Raw genomic sequence first — 20976 nt, 5'->3', positions numbered from 1 at the left:
TTATATGAATGCATATAAGTTCTTTGGTTGATCCCATAGGCAACTAATCAGCAATTCTCTCTCATCATTGATGTTATTATCTCTCCCTCTCCCTTTCACTCTCTAAAATCAACAAAAATATTTTAAACAACGTATATACATATATGCATAGGCCATGGATATAGACTATACTGTGGCAAGGGACTAGAAGCATTGGGGGCAGGGTAGAGGGAGAAAAGTGGGAAGGAGTATGGGGGAAATTGGGAACATCTGTAATATAGTCAGCAATCCTATGTAATAAAGAGCTAATATGCAAATGGTCATTGCGCCCTTGCACCCTTGCGCCCTCACGCTGGGGCCGGTGGACCTGAGGCTGGGCCGGGGTATATGAGGCTGTGTCCCCAGCCCTGGCAGGGCTTGACAGAGGACCTGAGGATGGGCCGAGAGACCTGAAGCCATGTAGCCTTGAGGCCAGGCCTGGGGTCCTGAGGCTGCGCCCCCAACCCAGTGGGGCATGTTGGGGACCTGGACCTGAGTCCACGCCCCCCACCTCTCTCACTGGGGGACCTGTGGCAGGGCTGGGCTACCTGAGGCTTCTCTCCCGCCCCCCCCACCCCCACACCCCCCGTGCCTGTGCTGGGAGACCTGTGGCCATGTCCTCCGCCCTGGCACCAGGGCCAGGGGACCTGAGGTCGCATTTCCTGCCCCGGTGCTGGGGCAGGGGGACCTGTGGCTGTGCCCCCACCTTGGCACTGGGGCCAGGGGACGTAAGGCTGCATCACTCACACCAACTCTGGGGCCAGAGGACCTGAGGCCAGGCAGGGGGACTTGAGGCCACGCCTGGGCGCCGGGACCTGGCGATCTGAGGCCGCATTTCCCACCCCGGTGCTGGGGCCTGGGTACCTGAGGATGGGCCGGGGGACCTGAGGCTGTGCCCCACGCCCTGACGCCAGGGCCAGAGGACCTGAGGCCAGGCTGGGGGACCTGAGGCCGCATCCTCTACCCCAGCACCGGGGTTGGGGGATCTGAGGATGCATTTCCCTCCCTGGCACTGGGGCCAAGGGACCTGAGGCTGGGCCAGGGGACCTGAGGCCACACCCCCTACCCTGTGGGGATTGACAGGGTTGGGGCCAGCTGGGTCTGGGTCTCTCATGATTTTGAGACACACACAGGTGGGCAGGAATTTGACTATGGGTCCCACGGCGTGCCACTGACTCTGACAGGAGGGAGATTTTCATATACATTTTACTAATTTTCTTTCATCTCTGGCACTTCTTTTATAAAGAGCAAATAGCAATATTAAAATACTTCCTCTAATTAATTCCCTTTTAATGTGCATGTATTTTTTGCACCAGACCACTAGTCTATATGTATAAAAAGGCAGCTACCATAAAGGCCATAACGATCTAACAACCAGTCACTATGAAGCCCACTGTGACCAGCTAACTGACCCGATCAGCGGGTGGGGTTGATGGCCAAACTCGTGGCCCCTCCCCCTGCGGGCCCACCTCTGATCGGACTCTCCCACCCCGATTAAGAGCAGGGTGTGCCGGCCAAATTCCCCCACTCTTCCCCCTGGTCATACATGCCCCTGATCAGCCTGCCCCATCACGATAGGCCTGCAGCCTCTCCCCCTGGCCAGCCTTCCCCTGATAGCACCCTCCCCAACCCACTAGGGGATGGGGATGGGCGGTCAACCTCCTGCAGCTCCTCGCCCTGTCCAGCCCCAGCCCTGATCGCCACCCCACCTCAATAGGGGGTGGGGCTGACTGGCCAACTTCTTGCAGCTCCTCCCCCAAGCCAACCAGAACCCAGATGGGCCCCCACCACCCTGATGGGCCCATAGCCTGTCCCCGTGGCCAACCCTCACCCCTGATCGCCACCCCACCTCAATAGGGGGCAGCTCCCCCTGGCTGTCCACACCCCTGATGGGTGCCCACCACCTCATCAGACCACAGCCCCTCCCCCTGGGCTGGGCCCACCCCTGACAGCCCTCCCCCCATCACAATAGGGGGCAGGGACAGCTGGCCAACCACCCATGGCCCCTCCCGCAGGCCACTGGTCCCAGATGGCACCCTCCACCCACCGCATTTGGGGGCGGGGCTGGCCAGCCCACAGTCCCTCCCCATGACCTTCCCCGCCCCCAGTTGGCCCCCCAAGCCCAATCAGGGGCGGGGCCTGCAAGCCAATCACCCCAGCCCTTTCCCCCAGGTGGCCCAGCCTGGATCAGGGGCCCTGATCAGGCCCTGATCCAGGCGGGCTGGCCAGCAACCTCCCACCACCTCCTCCTCCTGATGAGCCCAGCCCCGATCCGCCCTGATTGAGGCTGGGCCGGCCAGACCCTCCCCATGCATGAATTCGTGCACTGGGCCTCTAGAAAAAATAATAGTGTGTACAGCTAGTGGGGTTCAGTGGTTGGGCATGTACCCAACCACCAACATATCACTGGTTTGATTCCAGGTCAAGGCACATACCCAGGTTGGAGGCTCCATCCCAGTGGGGTAATGCTGGAGGCAGCTAGTCAATGATTCTCTCTCATCATTGATGTTTCTTCTTCTCCCTTTCTCTCTAAGAAATCAATAAAGACATTTAAAAAATGAACTGTGTTAAGATTGGTTTGACTCAACAACAACAAAGTGATTGTGGGCCATCACGTTTTCTTTCAAGTCTTGTAAGCACAATCATGTCTTGTTCTGTCTTTATACAGGATGTCCCAGGCATAACTTTTTGTGAACAGGAACCAGCCTGGAGCTGGTCTGCCTCAGCTTGGCCTATAGTGTTTGAGTACTTGACTTCATGCAGAAAATTTCACAACAGGAGTTCGGAGATTTTGAGAGAACATTTATTAAAAATGGAGATAATGAAAAATATCTAGGGCTTAGGCTAGAACAAGGACCAGCAGAGGAACTATAGGTGGGGCTCCTATGGTTCTCTAGAAACACCACTGTGAGCTTACTGGAGAATCAGAGAAAAGGAGGCCTTGAGCACAGGTTCAGGGGGTTCTCCTAGGATGAGCTGTTGCTGCTCATTGCTGCCTCAGTTGCAGGTCGAGCGGGATCCCTTAATAGCTTAGGAGAGCCTGGCCGGTGTGTTTCAGTGGTTGAGCACTGACCTATGAACCTGGAAGTCACGGTTGCATTCCCAGTCAGGACACATGCTCAGGTGGTAGTCTGGATCCCCATTGTGAGGCATGCAGGAGGCAGCCTATCAGTAGTTCTCTCTCATCACTGATGTTTCTATCCCTCACTCTCCCCTTCCTCTCGGAAATCTATAAAAGTATTATTTTGCATATATGTTTTAAATCAATTATACTTACTTTGATAAAATAATTAAAACTTGCCACTTCCCAATTATTTTACTATTTTATTATGAAAGTTCTTGAGCATATCTGTACCTACTGCATCAATATGTTGGAAATAAAATATAATGATTTACTACTGAAATATCTCATCAGTCCATATTCAGTGCTATCACTTTGGAGGTTTGAAAGTGACGATGATGAGAGTATTTACACTAGAAAAATTGACAAATACTACAAACCTTGACTTCACTTAATATCCTATTGAATTCTTCAACTTAAACTGAATGGTGGAGAATGTTAGCAATGTTGTTAACCTTGTAAGTGTATCATGCCAGTGGGCTTTAAATTGTACATAGGATACAATTTTAGAAAAACAACTTTCCTCCCAATATTCAAAACATATAGTTCCAAATGGCAAAGGGAGGAATGAGTGAGTTACAAACAGATGTCTTACATGGTGAAATGACTTCCTATTGCTTAAATCATAAATTCATTTTAAAAATTGGCAGAAGTTTCTGATCAGACTTTTCAACAAAGGAGATAAAGACAGGCTCTATAAATACATAAAGAAATGCTCACCATAAAAATTTCTTAGGGAAATGGAATTAAAACAAAACAAGTTAACACTACTGATTTTCAGGCCAACAATTTAAAAATATTAAACATCGCATGTGCCCACAAGGATAACGAAAAACTAGAATTTTCATTATTGTGGGTGGCTGGGAAGGGAAAGGGAGGACCATTTTAGATCACAGTTCTGCATATCTTAAAACACTCACCTATACTGCAACAGTTAGATAAGGAAAAGATATGTTTGTATAAAGAACTGAACCCAATAATCCCAGAAAATTTATTTATAATACCTCAAACCTGGAAATAACAAAAAACCATAGCCAGATCAATAGATAAAGTGGTTATTCACAGAACACAATACTACTCAGCAATAAAAAATAATGAACTTTTCACATAAGCATTAGTGTTGAACCTCAAATTAACTGTGTAGTATGAAAGAATCCCATACTTGTTAAAGAATACACACATTATAGTGTTTATTACATTATGAAAAATATGAACTAATCTTGTAAAGGAAGGAAAATCAATGACTGCATTTAGAGCTGGGGAAGGCAGAAAGATTATAAAATGTCAGGAGGCAAATATAGGGTGTGGTAAAGGAGGTTTAGAGTTGTTGGTAAGGAAATTAATACAATAGTTAGTAAATAATAACACAAGAATAATCTCTTCCCTGGCCATTGTACTTCAGTTGGTTGGACACCATCCCTTGCCCTGAAAGGTCACTGGTTCCAGCCCAGGTCAGGGCACATGCCCACCTGGATGCCCTGTAGGTGGCAGACAGGAGGCAGCAGTTCAATGTTTCACATATCTCCATTTCTCACTCTCTCCCTTCTTCTCTTACTAAAAGGTCAACAAAATTATTTTTAAAAATGAAAAAGACTGGTTACCAAAAATACATCCTAAAAATACATGGTTAGAGAATTATCCTTCCTCAGCTCTGAGGTCTTGCCAGTTAAGGAAACCTTGAGGTAAGGCCAGGGGCTCCAACAAACTCTTTATTTTTTCTGCCAATGAGTTCAGCCACAGAAAACAGATATGGAGGCCCTGAGAATGTAAGCAAATATCATACAAGCCACAGACCTTGGATCATTTTTGGAAAACGTTCAGAAGGGCACTTTTCCTTCAGTTTACTGCAGTCTTTCCCACTCACTGTGAATACAGTGTTTCTGTACTAATGGCAGTTCCATTTAAACCTCAGAGTCTTACAACAAGTGACACCAGCATATGAAATTTCATTATTCATGGCACATGGCTCCTGTATAGTATGTGGCGAAGATCTGTCCTAAACACTGCTGAGAATTATGCAATACTTATTGTGAACAGAGAATATAATTCATATTGTTCACACAAGCACAACAAAGAACTCCTATTCTGGGTGATTATTGAACTCACCAATGATAGAGGCACCAGGCTGCAAACAAGAACCACAAAGTCATGCAGACTTTCTTTCTTCAAGGCCTTGATCAGCAAAGCAAAATAACCCAATATTGGACCAAGAGTGATTTTGTGCTATTTTTATGTGCCTTCCAAGCACAAAATGTTTGGGACCCCAAAAATGCTGAGCCATACTAATTTTCTCTCTTAAAGGCAACATTAATAATTAAGGTGCTGCCCTGCTCAGGGGGATCTCCAGCCCTGTCCTAGACCACACCTCTCTGCTCCTTCAACCACACACCCCAGCACCACACTATGCCCAGAGTTCAGTGTCCATCAACTCAATTCAGTCAGGGGCATGTATCACCTTCAGTGGAACATCCCAGGCACAGCCCGGAAAGTGTATAGAAGGGTGGGCTGTGCAGGCAGTAAGCAGTCTCAGTGCGTCAGGGTGATGTTTACCCATGAAGGAAAGATCAGGGATACTCTCTCTCTCTAGATTGATAAATATCTAGAACCTCCTTTAGGGGCTAAACTTCAAGACACTGGTAACCCAGGACAAGACCACCTGGCTCAGCAGCCTGCAACCCCTCCTGCTGGGCAGATAGGGAATCAGCCTCTGCAGAGACAGCTCCTCTCCCTCCCTGGGCAGGGCAATGGCTGGAGCAGTTCATTACAGTGGACTAGGTTGGCCCTGCCTGGGTCACATGTTTACTTGGAGCACATGCTGATCCCAGGTCATGACCCCCCAGGAACTCCTGCAACAGAGCTTGCTCCACTTCCCACTAACCATGGCCCCAAAGAACAGAGAGACCATCAGCCTGGACTGTGACAAGGGAAGGCCTCAGAGCCACACACTTGGCCCAGCACCAACTCTCCCTGGCAACTGCCCTGGCCTTTTGCCTGCCCACACCCACCTGCCTAGCAACCACTGCTGCTCCCAGCCTTGCCACCTGAGAGTAATCTGGACTTCTCAACCACCTGAATGTGCAATAAAACCCCCGACTGGAAGGTGCAGAGACCACGGGGGCATGTCCTAGCCCAAAGCTTCTCCCAGCTTCTTTGCTTTTAGCCCAGGGATGTCATCATCCCCTGTGGGTGACTGTGCAGCTCAGCCCGGTTCCCCACCGGCCACACTTACAGCAACAGCACCTCCCATACTGGTCTCTGGACCATTGCATGTTCTACCCTCATGAGAACACTGTCTGCTGGTCACCACGGGGCCCCTGGGCTGTGCTGGTGTTCACATGTGTGTGGACTGACTGAGTGAATAAACATATTTATTGATTTTAGAGTGAGAGGAAAATAGGGACACAGCAGTTCCTTTGTTCCATTACTCTCATACCTTCAGCGGTTGATTCTTGTAATTGCCCTGACCGGTTATGGACCTTGCAACCTTGTCGTAATTGAGATGATTCTCCAACCCACTGAGCTATTTGGCCAGGGCAAGACATGGAGCAATTTATGTGAAATGCCCAATCATGTTTGAATAGATAGACACAAAAACCATCACGATGACAGAGACTGGTGGAAGGCAAGATAGGATTCATAGGGTTTCACAAGTGTCTTTTTACAAGGATATATTTCAAGTAAGCTATTTCTAAGGCAGACTGTGTTTTTGCATCAGTTCTTTTACATGCCGAGAATGAAGCACTGATAAGGCAGGAGGATCTTGGTTTTAGCAATGCAGGAATGCATGAAAACACCAAAAGCCTATGCTTAAAAATATATACTTTAGGAGAAACCAAGATGGCGGCATAGGTAAACACCGGAGATTGCTGCCTCGCACAACCACTTCAAAGATACAACTAAAAGACATAACGGACATCATCCAGAACCATAGGAAGGCTGGCTGAGTGGAATTTCTACAACTAGGAGGAAAGAGAAAAGCATACCGAGACTCAGAGGAGGTGCGGTGCTGAAGTAAATACAAAGGTTCGGAGGTGCATGCGGAGAGGGCTGGCTGCTGAGGACAGATTGTCTTTTTCAATCAGGAGGGAGGCTCAGGCTCTAAGCTCTACTTCTGGACAAGTCTCTGGGGACCCAGACTCATACGGGAGAAACGGGACTGTCTGGCATCGGTCGGAGCTTTCTCTTGGAGGCACTCGCTGCGATTGCCAGGACCTCTGAAGGCAGGACTGAGAGCAGCCATACTGCTGGCTCGCTCGGCCCGCCCTGTTGATCCCCTGGGGCCCCGCCCCGCCCCACCCAAGCCTTACACAGAGGCTTTTGCATATGAAAGGCCTGGCCCTTTGTAATCTGAAAATAACTTAACAAACTGCAGCTGCCCCAAGGCCCCAGGGCAACTTGCATTGCTTTACAGCTGGCTTCTGCTGGGTAGCCTCAGGCAAAGGCTAGATTAGCACCTCCTTAGATCCAAGAGCAAGTGTACCCAGTGGTCAGAGTGGGATCATCCAATTACAACTCCTCAGATCTATAAGGGACATACTCAGGGGGCAGACTCAGTGAGCACCAAAGCCCCACTGAAGCAAGTCTTGCCCCATAAGGGTGTCTTCAGCACAGAAGTTCTCCCACTGCAGACACAGCTGATTCTCACAGCCAGTTGGCCTGGAGGTCAAATCCTCCCAGTTTTATCTACAACAATCAAGGCTTAACTACAACAAGACTGTGCACAAAGCCCACAAGGGGGTACACCAAGAGCGTCTACCTAAGGTAATTGGGACACTTAGCACAGAAAGCCACTCACAGAGAAGCATAAAAAATGCCGAGACAAAGAAACAGGACACAAATGACAGAAATGGAGGAAAGCAAACTATTGGATATAGAGTTCAAAACCACACTTTTTAGGTTTTTCAAGAATTTTCTAGAAACTGCTGATAAATGTAGTGAGATCCTCAAGAAATCTAGTCAGACCCTCGAGGTTATGATAAAGGACCAACTAGAAATTAAGCATACACTGACTGAAATAAAGAATATTATACAGACTCCCAACAGCAGATCAGAGGATCCCAAGAATCAAGTCAAAGATTTGAAATATGAAGAAGCAAAAAACACCCAACCGGAAAAGCAAAATGAAAAGAGAATCCAAAAATACAAAGATAGTGTAAGGAGCTTCTGGGACAGCTTCAAGCGTACCAACATCCGAATTATAGGGGTGCCAGAAGATGAGTGAGAGCAAGATATTGAAAACCTATTTGAAGAAATAATGACAGAAAACTTCCCCTACCTGGTGAAAGAAACAGACTTCCAAGTTCAGGAAGCGCAGAGAACCCCAAGCAAAAGGAATCCAAAGAGGACCACACCAAGACACATCATAATTAAAATGCCAAGAGCAAAAGACAAAGAGAGTATCCTAAAAGCAGCAAGAGAAAAAAAGTCAGTTACCTACAAGGGAGTACCCATACGACTGTCAGTTGATTTCTCAACAGAAACTGCAGGCCAGAAGGGAGTGGCAAGAAATATTCAAAGTGATGAATGCCAAGAACCTACAACCAAGATTACTTTATCCAGCAAAGCTATCATTCAGAATTGAAGGTCAGATAAAGAGCTTCACAGATAAGGAAAAGCTAAAGGAGTTCATCACCACCAAACCAGTATTATATGAAATGCTGAAAGGTATCCTTTAAGAAGAGGAGGAAGAAGAAAAAGGTAAAGATACAAATTATGAACAACAAATACACATCTATCAACAAGTGAATCTAAAAATCAAGTGAATAAATAATCTCATGAACAGTATGAACTGGTGATTATAATAGAATTAGGGACATAGAAAGGGAATGGACTGATTATTTTTGGGCGGGGAGAAAGGGGTGTGGGGGGTGCGGGAAGAGATTGGACAATAATCGTGCACCTATGGATGAGGACAGTGGGTGCGGAGTGAGGGCGGAGGGTGGGGTGGGAACTGGGTGGAGGGGAGTTATGGGGGGAAGAAAGAGGAATCAATGTAATAATCTGAATAATACAGATTTAATTTAAAAAAAAAAGAAATGCTGGTGAGTGTTTAAGAAGTAAATATGCACCAGCCACAGTCTCACTTGTTTTTAATTACTCTTCTACCTGCAATAAAAACAGGTGATCTACATTTCTTAAGTAGTCTTCATCTTGCACTACTCCTCAGAGTTCCAGATGGTTATGAACTGGCGTCTGAAATATCCCATACCCTAAAAGGGAAAAAATAAAAGATTTTATATTCCTCATGAAAATTACTCTTCCCACTCTGAATTTCTACATCTCAGTTGACGGTGCTTTCATACCTTGAGGTGTTAAATCCAAACCTTTACATCAACTCTGATTCTTACCTCTCTCTCCAATCCTCAAAATTAGAAAATCCAGGAGGCCACAACTAAGACCCTAATACATAATGCAACTGCTTCTTCCACATCAACCATCATTGTGCTCCAGTTACTGTCATATTCACCAAGACTATCATAGCAGCTTCCATCCTAGTCTTTCCACTACCACCCTCTCACCCATATTGTGCATCATACTCCTTATAGTCAGTCACAGGGAGTCTAATGAGACGTGGGACAGATCACCTGCTCTACTGCTCCAATTACCCCAATGATCCCATCACCAGCAGAACAGAAACCTGAGTGGTCACAAAGCTCCTCTGCACTTGATTCCTGTCCCACTGATTCCAGTTCCTATTTTTTTAAAATGGACACCTGCTCGTCCCTGAATCAGCTTAATCTTCACTTCAAGCCTTTGCACATTCTGGAACCTATGCATGGAAGGACCTGTAACACACAATTCCACTGGCTGCCCAAATCAGGTGCAACTCATATGACCCTTGACCTGGACTTAGGATTCTGGGCTCGGTGTCTCTTCAAGGTGCCCAGGTCCAAGGTCCCCAGAGAAGAGGGGCTGGACAGCCCCAGGACCCCACTGTCTCAGAGGCCACGATAGTGTGAGGCCCTAACATGAGCCCCACAGACCAATCCCCTCTGCGGCTCGGCACCTGCAGGAATCTGTGGGAACTAAAGGGCTGCTGCGGGCCTGGTACCCATCCCAGGACCCAGGGGCTCGGGACCGAGGTCCAGCGCCTCGGAGATGCCGCCTCCCTCAGGGCTGGTCCTCAGGGCGCCTCCTGCTGGGTCGCTGTGTACACAGCCCCTCCTCCCGCCCTCACTGCCGCCCTCTCTCCTGGAGGCCGCTCCTCCTCTGGGCGTTTGGGGAACGTTTAGACCCGCATCTCAGCCTCATCCCTCTGCTGTTCACAACCACCCGCAGCCCCGTCGCCCTGAGCATGAAAGTGAAACTCCTCCCGGGACCCGCCTCTCGTCCTCTCTGTCGCCTTTAGACACAAACCAGGCCTGGGTGTCCCCATCTCTCGGCTCAGTCCCCCCACGGCCTCACCCGGCGGCACCGCAGCCCGTCGCCCTCCTCCCCCCTCACACCCCGGGTCCCCCACGAGGACTCACTGTGCTGGACGCTGCGACCTGGGCTGCGGGACCCGAGCGGCGCCGGGAACAGAGGCTGGAGGGTTCAATGGGGTGACGCTGAGTGGACTCTGTCAGCGGAGAGGAGTCGGGGAGGCAAGGAGACCCCAATCCCGCTGGTTTGGGGTCAACAAGCCTCAGACACACCCTGCCCAGCGGGGAAGCTGCCGCCAACACCTCCTCCTACTCCCCACCAAGCGCTGAAGCTTATGAGTCTGTGAGCCCAGAGAAAAGGCCAAAATGACCGCCAGGAGGAGGACGCAGGAAGTCCCGCCCCAACCGGATGTTCAGGCACCAAATTGCTCCTACAGGTCTGACTCTGGTGCAATGCTTTCTGGGTAATGTAGTTTTTGTAATGACCCAGAGGAGGGCTCATCTCAGCCAATGACCTTGGTGAGTATTGGTGTTGAGGCAGCACAACTTGTGCTGGAGGACAAGATGGGACTGGAGGTCTGCTTAACTGGCACATAATGACAGATCTCTGAGGAAAGGGGGAAGGGAGTCCTGGAATAGGTCCACCAAAGAATGTATATTGGAGGGTGGTGGTGGTGGGGGGGGGGAAATAGAAGACATCTATAATACTATCAACAATAAAAATACATATATTTTAAAAAGCTTTCTAAATACTATAGCCCAGCTGGTGCTGCTCCGTGGTTGATCATCAACCTATGAACCAGAAGGTCATGGTTCTATTCCTGCTCAGGGCACATACATGGGTTGCAGGGTCAATTCCCAGGGAAAGAGTTGGTACAGGAAGCAGCCTACCAGTGATTCTCTCTCATCAGTGCTATTTCTTTCTCTCTCTTCCTCCCTGAAATCAATTAAAAATATTTTCTCATGTATGATTTAAATCAATTGTACTTAAATCAAATTTTAAGAAAGGTTTAAAACTTGAAACTTCCCAATAATTATACGGTATTATTATGAAAGTTCTGGAGCATATTTGTTGCAACTATATCAGTATGTTGAAAATAAAATACAATGATGTGCTACTGAACTATCTTATCATGTGCATATTCAATGCTATCACTTTGGCAGTTTAAAACTGACCATGATGACAGTATTTATGCCAGGGAAATTGACAAATACTACAAACCTAGACTTCACTTAATGTATTAGTAAATGCTTAGACTTAAATAAGAGTGGCTCTGAATGTTAGCAATGCAGATTAAATGTATAAGTATATGGTATACGTTGTCTTCAGTAGCACATAGCATTAAAGCTGTGTAAAACATATGCAATACCTTAATCAATAAAAAAATAATTTTAAAAAATGAGTAAAACAATTTTTTCTCCCAGGATTCAAAACCAATGGTTCCACAAGGCAAAGGAGTAACTTAAGTCACTGAGGAATGAGGGAAATTTAAGCATATGTCTTAGATGCTGCACAGTCCTCCTTTGGGTAAAATAATACATTTATTTAGACAATTTGAAAAAGATTCTCAGCAGACATTTTAACAAAGCAGATAAATACAGTGCAAATAAATGTATGAAAAAATGTTCACCATAAAAAATGCTTAGGTAGATGAAATTAAAATGAAAGCGAGTTAACATTATATGCATTTCTGGGGTTACTATTTGAAAAGGTTAACCATTGTATGTCCTTGCAGGGTTACAGAATAACTGGATTTTTATATACTGTGGGTTAGAGGGAAGGCAAAGGGAATGATCATTTTGGCTCATATCTGAAATGTAAAACATTCATTTTGGCTGCATATCTGAAATGTAAAACACTCACCTACACAACACTTCTTTTTAAATTAAATCTTTATTGTTCAGATTATTACATTTGTTCCTCTTTTTTCCCCCATAACTCCCCTCCACTCAGTTCCCACCCCACCCTCCGCCCTCACTCCCGACCCACTGTCCTCATCCATAGGTGCACAATTTTTGTCCAGTCTCTTCCCCAGTCCCCCACACCCCTTTTCCCCCCAAGAATAGTCAGTCCATTCCCTTTCTATGCTCCTGATTCTATTATAATCACCAGTTCTTTCTGTTCATCAGATTATTTATTCACTTGATTTTTAGATTCACGTGTTGATAGATGTGTATTTGTTGTTCATAATTTGTAACTTTATCTATTTCTTCTTCTTCCTCTTCTTAAAGGATACCTTTCAGCATTTCATATAATACTGGTTTGGTGGAGGTGAACTCCTTTAGCTTTTTCTTATCTTTGAAGCTCTTTATCTGACCTTCAATTCTGAATGATAGCTTTGCTGGGTAGAGTAATCTTGGTTGTAGGTTCTTGGCATTCATCACTTTGAATATTTCTTGCCACTCCCTTCTGGCCTGCAAAGTTTCTGTTGAGAAATCAACTGACAGTCGTATGGGTACTCCCTTGTAGGTAACTGACTTTTTTTCACTTGCTGCTTTTAGGATACTCTCTTTGTCTTTTGCTCTTGGCATTTTAATTATGCTGTGTCTTGGTGTGGTCCTCTTTGGATTCCTTTTGCTTGGGGTTCTCTGCGCTTCCTGAACTTGGAAGTCTGTTTCTTTCACCAGGTAGGGGAAGTTTTCTGTCATTATTTCTTCAAATAGGTTTTCAATATCTTGCTCTCACTCATCTTCTGGCACCCCTATAATTCGGATGTTGGTACGCTTGAAGCTGTCCCAGAGGCTTCTTACACTATCTTCGTATTTTCAGATTCTTTTTTCATTTGCTTTTCCGGTTGGGTGTTTTTTGCTTCTTCATATTTCAAATCTTTTACTTGATTCTTGGGATCCTCTAGTCTGCTGTTGAGAGTCTGTATAATATCCTCCATTTCAGTCAGTGTATGCTTAATTTCTAGTTGGTCCTTTATCATAACCTCGAGGGTCTGACTAGATTTCTTGAGGATCTCACTACATTTATCGGCGGTCTCACCAGTCTTTTTGAGGGTCTTACTAAATTTATCGGCAGCTTCTAGAAAGTTCTTGAAAAACCTTAAAAGTGTCGTTTTGAACTCTATATCCAGTAGTTTGCTTTCCTCCATTTCTGTCATTTGTGTCCTGTTTCTTTGTCTCCGCATTTTTTATGCTTCCCTGTGTTGATAAAGTGGTTTTCTGTGCTGTCCTCTAGGGCCAAGTGGTTCAGCCTCCCCAATTACCTGAGGAGGACACTCTTGGTGTACCCCCTTGTGGTCTTTGTGCACAGTCTTGTTGTAGTTAAGCTTTGATTGTTGTAGGTAACACTGGGAGAGATTGACCTCCAGGCCAATTGGCTGTGAGAATCAGCTGTGTCTGCAGTGGGAGAACTTCTGTGCTGGAGACTCCCTTCCCGGGCAAGACTTGCTTCAATGGGACTTCGGTCAGCACTGAGTCTGCCCCCTGAGTGTGTCCTCTTTGGATTGGAAGAGCTGCAAACTGGATGTTCCCACTCTGACCACTGGGCACACTGGCTCCTGGATCTCTAGGGAGGTGCTAATCTAGCCTCTGCCTGAGGCTATCCAGCAAAAGCCTCTGTGCAGGTCTTGGGTGAGGCGGGTCCCAAGGGATCAACAGGGTGGGGCTAGCAGTTATGGCTGCCCTCAGAGGCACTGCTTCTCAGTGTCCCGGCCATCCCTGCATGCACCTCCGAGAGAAAGCTGCCTTCGAGTTCCAACTGATGCCAGACAGTTCTGCTTCTCCCGTATGAGTCTGGGTCCCTGGAGACTCCCCGGGAACTGGAGCTCAGAGCCTGAGACTCCCTCCCAATTGAAAACGACAACCGCACCCTTAGCTGCCAGCCCGCTCAGCGTGCGCCCCTATACCTTAGTGTTTTACTTCCGCACCGCACCTCCTCTGAGTCTTTGTATGCTTTTCTCTTTCCTTCTAGTTGTAGAATTTCCCCTCAGCCAGCCTTCCTGTGGTTCTGGATGATGTCCGTTCCGTCTTTTAGTTGTATTTTTGAAGTGGTTGTGCAAGGCAGCAAACTCCAGTGTTTACCTATGCCGCCATCTTGGTTTTTCCCACAACACTTTGATAAGGAAAATATATGTCTGTATAGAGAACTGAATGCAAATATTCCCAGATTTATTTATAATACCCCAAAACCTGGAAATAACAAAAAAAGTAGATCAATAGATAAAGTGCTTATTCACAGAACACAATACTACTCAGAAATTTTTTTAAAAATTAACTTTTCACATAAGTATTTGTGTTAAATCTTAAAATGATTGCGTAGCATGGAGGAAACCAGTATTTTTTAAACAGTACACATCAAATAGTGCCTATAAAATTGTGAACAGTATGAACTAAGCTATTGTTAAAGAAGGAAAATCTATGACTGCATGGAGGGCCCAGCAAGGCAGAAAGAGAGATTATAACAGGAACATATAGTAGGAAAATACAGGACTTGGCAGGAGTAAGTTTAAAGATATTGGTATGGAAAATAATAAAATAAATAATAAATAATAATACATGAATAACTCTGCCCCGTCCATTGTCCTCAGTTGATTGGGTGTGATTCCATTCAGTGAAAGGTCTCTGGTTGCATTCCAGGTCAGTGCAAATCCCCAAGTGGATCCCAGTAGGAGCCCTACAGGAGGCAGCAGATCTATGTTTATCTCTCTCTTCCAGCCTCTTACTCTCTCCACCCAAAAAAGAATAAAATTATTTTCTAAAATATTTTTAAAAACTATAATGTCTGTTTTCTGAACTTACAACTGTGAGCCTATTATAGCCCCACCCTGTGTATGAGTTAGAGGTGGGTTTATGTCACATGTGACAGTTTCACAGCTTTATCTTTAGGTCAGAGCTCACCAAATAGCAGATTAGAAAGGTGCTCTCTGTTGCGTGTCAGTTCTCATTTCCTGGGAGGACCAACCTTGCCTCAGTGGCAGCGAATATTGGCAAGCAGTAAAGAGTATTGCCATTGGAATCAACAGGAATGCTGACTGGTTACAAAAGACACATCCTGGAACGGATTACAGGATTACCCACCCTCTAGCTTTGAGTTCTTGCTTGTTGAGCAACAACCTTGAGGTGACCTCCCTAGAGGGGCCAAGGGAATCCAAACCCATGAGATTATTTTGTTTGCCAGTGACTCCAGCTACAGGAAATAGTGATGGCTGTCCTCAGAATGTCATCAAAGATAAAACAGGCTACAGGCCCGGGAATAATTTGGACTTATGTCTAGAAGATGCACTGCCTCTGACGCCTCGTGACCCAGCACTGGAACCTCTGATTCTGTGAGCACACTGCAAAGGTCAAATTCACCACCAGGAGAAAGACGCTGGAAGTCAAGCTTCAACCAATGAGCACAGAGATACTGTGCCTCTCCTGGGCTTTTATTGGCTAAACCCAGCCATCCATAGCGCATGGCCCTTTGGGTAGTGACTCACATGTGGCACTAGGATCCCAGTCACTCACTGACCATTGCAAATACTGTTCTGGGGTATCCAAGTAACACTGGGAACTGACAACTTTAGGTTTTTCGGGGCTGGTCACAGGTTTCTGGAGAGTGTTCTCTACAAAACTGAACTTTTGTTTGGAAACATTATTTCAGAATCCGTGATGCTTAGAATGCTCTCAGGTGAAAAGTATTATTTCAATTAACCTAAGACTACAAATCTAAATGGATAAACATATGTAAAGATATTTTAATTGAATTTTACAGAGAGAAGGAGAGAAACAGATTGGCTGTCTCCTAATGGATATTGAGCTCCAGATTACCCCCCAATGGGTATTGAGCACATAACCACAGTAGGTGCCCTCAAATAAGAACTGAACCGGCAATCTTTCTGTGCATGGGACTACACTCAACAAACTGAGTCACTCCAGCCTGGCTTTTGAAAAAAAAAAATCAAAATATGACATTATTAAGAAAAAAGCAGGCTATGAGAGAACATACATAATTCTATGTTATTCGTTTAAAAAGAAAATTTGAAAAGATACATAGGTCAACACATTGACATTGCCTACATTTTCGGCATGACTGTAGTCAGTACACATTGTGAAGCTAAGAGTTAAGAGTTACTGAATGGCCCTAACTGGGTTGGCTCAGTGGATAGAGCATCAGCCTGCGGACTGAAGGGTCCCAGGTTCGATTCCAGTCAAGGGCATGGACCTTGGTTGCGGGCACATCCCTAGTAGGGGGTGTGCAAGAGGCAGCTGATCGATGTTTCTCTCCCATCGATGTTTCTAACTCTCTAACCCTCTCTCTTCCTCTCTGTAAAAAATCAATAAAATATATATATTTTTAAAAGAGTTACTGAATGTTTACTACAGGTGCCAGGCCCTGGATTCAATGCTTCACATGCATTATTATTTTATTTTAATCCTCTCTACAACTTGAGAAGTTTTTTTTTTTCTTTTAAAATATGTTTTATTGATTTTTTACAGAGAGGGAGAGAGATAGAGAGTTAGAAACATCGATGAGAGAGAAACATCAATTAGCTGCCTCCTTCACATCTCCTACTGGGGATGTGCCTGCAACCCAGGTACATGCCCTTGACCGGAATCGAACCTGGGACCTTTCAGTCTGCAAGCCGACGCTCTATCCACTGAGCCAAACCAGTTTCGGCTACTTGAGAAGTTTTAACCGTATATTTTTGTGGGGAGGAAATCCAGGCTCAGAGACTCATAATTGCTTGTTTGTAGAGTTAATAAAGGCAGGGCTTGGAGTCAAACACATGTGTCTCTAACCACAGACCTCTGGCTTCTAATGTTAGGCTCTGCTGCCTCCTGGATGGTAGAACAGGGGCTGTGTACCCATTAGGAACAGGCTAGATCAGTGGTCGGCAAACTGCGGCTCATGAGCCACATGCAGCTTTTTGGCCCCTTGAGTCAGGATTGTTTGCTTTCTTCTTATCCACCTAGACTTTGTCCCTGGCCTACCCAAACCCAATATTCATAGGAGTGAACTTCAAAAAAAGGAGTTTGGTCAGATGTCAGTGACAGAAAACTCAGAACCAACTTGAGTGTGAGTCTGAGTAAATCCCTGCTGCCTTGGATCCCTGACTGGTGGGTGTGAAGAGGACATATTAAGAGAGTTGACTGGGAAGACTACTGGACTACAAGCATTCCAGCATCCATGTTCTTTTATATTAACAGCAGTCACTACCTTGCTTCCAAGCCTCTTTGCCATTTGCATTGCCCAGGTGAGTGCTCCATCAGGTGGGGCTGATTGGAAAAACGCTGACATTACCATCAATGGTGATCTTGCAGTTTCCAATCATTCTGTGCAGGAACCTGTGCTAAATGCAGTCCCTTCATATTTTCCCCATCCCCACTGCAGAGAGCACTGAGCCTATTCTGCCTCCTGGCCCCAGTGTTACCAGGTGTCCATGCACACTCAGTAGATAACCAGAGATCGGAGGTCTGAGAGTGATGCTCAGAGCAGCCCAGGCACCTCTATGAGGTGTCAGCAGAGATTTTATGTGGAAAGGGGAGTGACCTTCTCTCCAGGGATTAGGAGTCCCACAGGACCCCCAGCCCTCTCCAGGGGTATCCAGTTCCTCATTCCCAAGGGGACTTAGGGGTCAATGAATCATCATTGCACATACCCACTTACTCATTTCCAGGGTACCAGGATCCTCCCACTCCTCCTCAAAGACCTAGAGTCTTCCCAAAACAGCACCTCCACACTCTCTAAGTTATTTCTGACATCAGAGTGTGCCCAAGTCCTCATCTTCCCATAGACTAGGGTTCTATGAACTGACCCTTCACTTCATCCATCCTTGGGATCTGAGATGAGACCCCCAGGGGGACAACAGATCCTGGAAGAGCAGGGACAGAAGTAGCTCAGCCTGGAGCTCAGGGACGAACATATTGTCCTCTCCATCACCCCTCGGGAGATTGCCTATGCAGCTGCCTGTTGCCTGGGTGCACAGCCACACAGGTAAATATACAGACAACAGAAGCAGAGAAACACTCAGGTACAGAGCACTGACAGCCTATGGTGGGCACTCAGGTGTAGAGCTTATGGCCAGGCTCACAGGGACCCACACTGTAGACACCAGTAACACCTTGATGGAAATACACACAGCAACACACAGATAAGAAAACAGGGTCGGCAATTATGGAAGATGGCGGCATAGGTAAACACCGGAGATTGCTGCCTCGTACAACCACTTCAAAAATACAACTAAAAGACGGAACGGACAACATCCAGAACGACAGGAAGGCTGGCTGAGTGGAAATTCTACAATTAGAAGGAAAGAGAAAAGCATACCGAGACTCAGAGGAGGTGCAGTACAGAAGTAAAATACAAAGGTGCGGAGGTGCATGCGGAGAGGGCTGGCAGCTGAGGACACGATTGTCTTTTTCAATTGGAGGGAGTCTCAAGCTCTAAGACTCATACGGAGAGAAACTGGACTGTCTGGCATCAGTTGGAACTCGAGGGCAGCTTTCTCTCAGAGGCGCTTGCAGCAATTGCCAGGGCCTCTGAGGACAGGACTGAGAGCAGCCATACTGCTTGCTCTGCCCGCGCTGTTGATCCCCTGGGACCCTGCCCTGCCCAAGCCATGCATGGATGCTTTTGCATATGAAAGTCCCAGCCCTTTGTAATCTGAAAATTACTTAACAAACTGCAGCTGCCCCAAGGCCCCAGGGGAACTTGCATTGCTTTACAGCTGGCTTCTGCTGGGTAGCCTCAGGCAGAGGCTAGATTAGCACCTCCTTAGATCCAAGAGCAAGTGTACCCAGTGGTCAGAGTGGGACCATCCAATTACAACTCCTCAGATCCATAAGGGACCCACTCAGGGGGCAGACTCAATGAGCACTGAAGCCCCACTGAAGCAAGTCTTGCCCCATAAGGGTGTCTCCAGCGCAGAAATTCTCCCACCGTAGACACAGCTGATTCTCACAGCCAATTGGCCTGGAGGTCAAATCCTCCCAGTGTTACCTACAACAATCAAGGCTTAACTACAAGACTGTGCACAAAGCCCACAAGGGGGTGCACCAAGAGTGTCTACCTCAGGTAATTGGGGAGGCTGAGCCACTGGGTCCTAAAGGACACTTAGCACAGAAAGCCACTCTATCGACACAGCGAAGCATAAAAAATGCCAAGACAAAGAAACAGGACGCAAATGACAGAAATGGAGGAAAGCAAACTACTGGATATAGAGTTCAAAACCACACTTTTAAGGCTTTTCAAGAATTTTCTAGAAACCGCCGATAAACTTAATGAGAACCTCAAGAAATCTAGTGAGACCTTCGAGGTTATGATAAAGGACCAACTAGAAATTAAGCATACACTGACTGAAATAAAGAATATTATACAGACTCCCAACAGCAGACCAGAGGATCGCAAGAATCAAGTCAAAGATTTGAAATACGAAGAAGCAAAAAACACCCAACCAGAAAAGCAAAATGAAAAAAGAATCCAAAAATATGAAGATAGTGTAAGAAGCCTCTGGGACAGCTTCAAGCGTACCAACATCTGAATTATAGGGGTACCAGAAGAAGAGAGAGAGTAAGATATTGAAAACATATTTGAAGAAATAATGACAGAAAACTTCCCCTACCTAGTGAAACAAATAGACTTACAGGTCCAGGAAGCAAATAGAACCCCAAACAAAAGGAATCCAAAGAGGACCACACCAAGACACATCATAATTAAAATGCCAAGAGCAAAAGACAAAGAGAGTATCCTAAAAGCAGCAAGAGAAAGAAACTCAGTTACCTACAAGGGAGTATCCATATGACTGTCAGCTGATTTCTCAACAGAAACTTTGCAGGCCAGAAGAGAGTGGCAAGAAATATTCAAAGTGATGAATACTAAGAACCTAAGACTACTTTATCCAGCAAAGCTATCATTCATAATTGAAGGTCAGATAAAGAGCTTCACAGATAAGGAAAAGCTAAAGGGGTTCATCACCACTAAACCAGTATTATATGAAATGCTGAAAGGTGTCTTTTAAGAAGAGGAAGAAGAAAAAGGTAAAGATACAAATTATGAACAACAAATACACATCCATCAACAAGTGAATCTAAAAATCAAGTGAATAAATAATCTGATGAACAGAATAGACTGGTGATTATAATAGAATCAGGGGCATAGAAAGGGAGTGGACTGACTATTCTTGGTGGGGAAAGGGGTGTGGGGGATGCGGGAAGAGACTGGACAAAAATCGTGCACCTATAAATGAGGACAGTGGGGGGGGGGGGGTAAGGGCGGAGGGTGGGAGGGGAACCGGGTGGAGGGGAGCTATGGGGGGAAAAAAGAGGAACAACTGTAATAATCTGAACAATAAAGATTTAATTTAAAAAAAAAAAAAAAGAAAACACAGGGTCACTCAGCATGTACCACAGGGCATATCCACAACTGGGGATCAAGCTCTAACCTCAGCATGTGTCTATGACTAGAATCAAAACCAGGACCCTTCAGTCTGCAGGCTGACGTTGTATCCACTGAGCCACACCAGATAGTGCTGGCAGGATTTTTGATGC

General features: G+C 46.0%; 1 long non-coding RNA gene across 1 annotated transcript; it reads right to left on the bottom strand.

The window, feature by feature from the left end:
• Positions 1 to 9211: 9211 nt before the first annotated feature.
• LOC138998456 (uncharacterized) lies at positions 9212 to 10875 on the bottom strand. Its single transcript, XR_011469166.1, has 2 exons — positions 10609 to 10875; positions 9212 to 9348 (listed from the first exon to the last, which is right to left on the bottom strand). It is a non-coding gene; the product is annotated as an uncharacterized lncRNA (long non-coding RNA).
• Positions 10876 to 20976: the final 10101 nt, after the last annotated feature.

Source organism: Myotis yumanensis, unplaced genomic scaffold (assembly GCF_028538775.1).
Source record: "Myotis yumanensis isolate MYYU_CA2020_CCGP unplaced genomic scaffold, mMyoYum1.0.hap1 SCAF_20, whole genome shotgun sequence".
Lineage (NCBI taxonomy): Eukaryota > Metazoa > Chordata > Mammalia > Chiroptera > Vespertilionidae > Myotis > Myotis yumanensis.
Note: the sequence above shows the minus strand (reverse complement) of the source record. Positions and strands in the feature narration are given on the sequence as shown.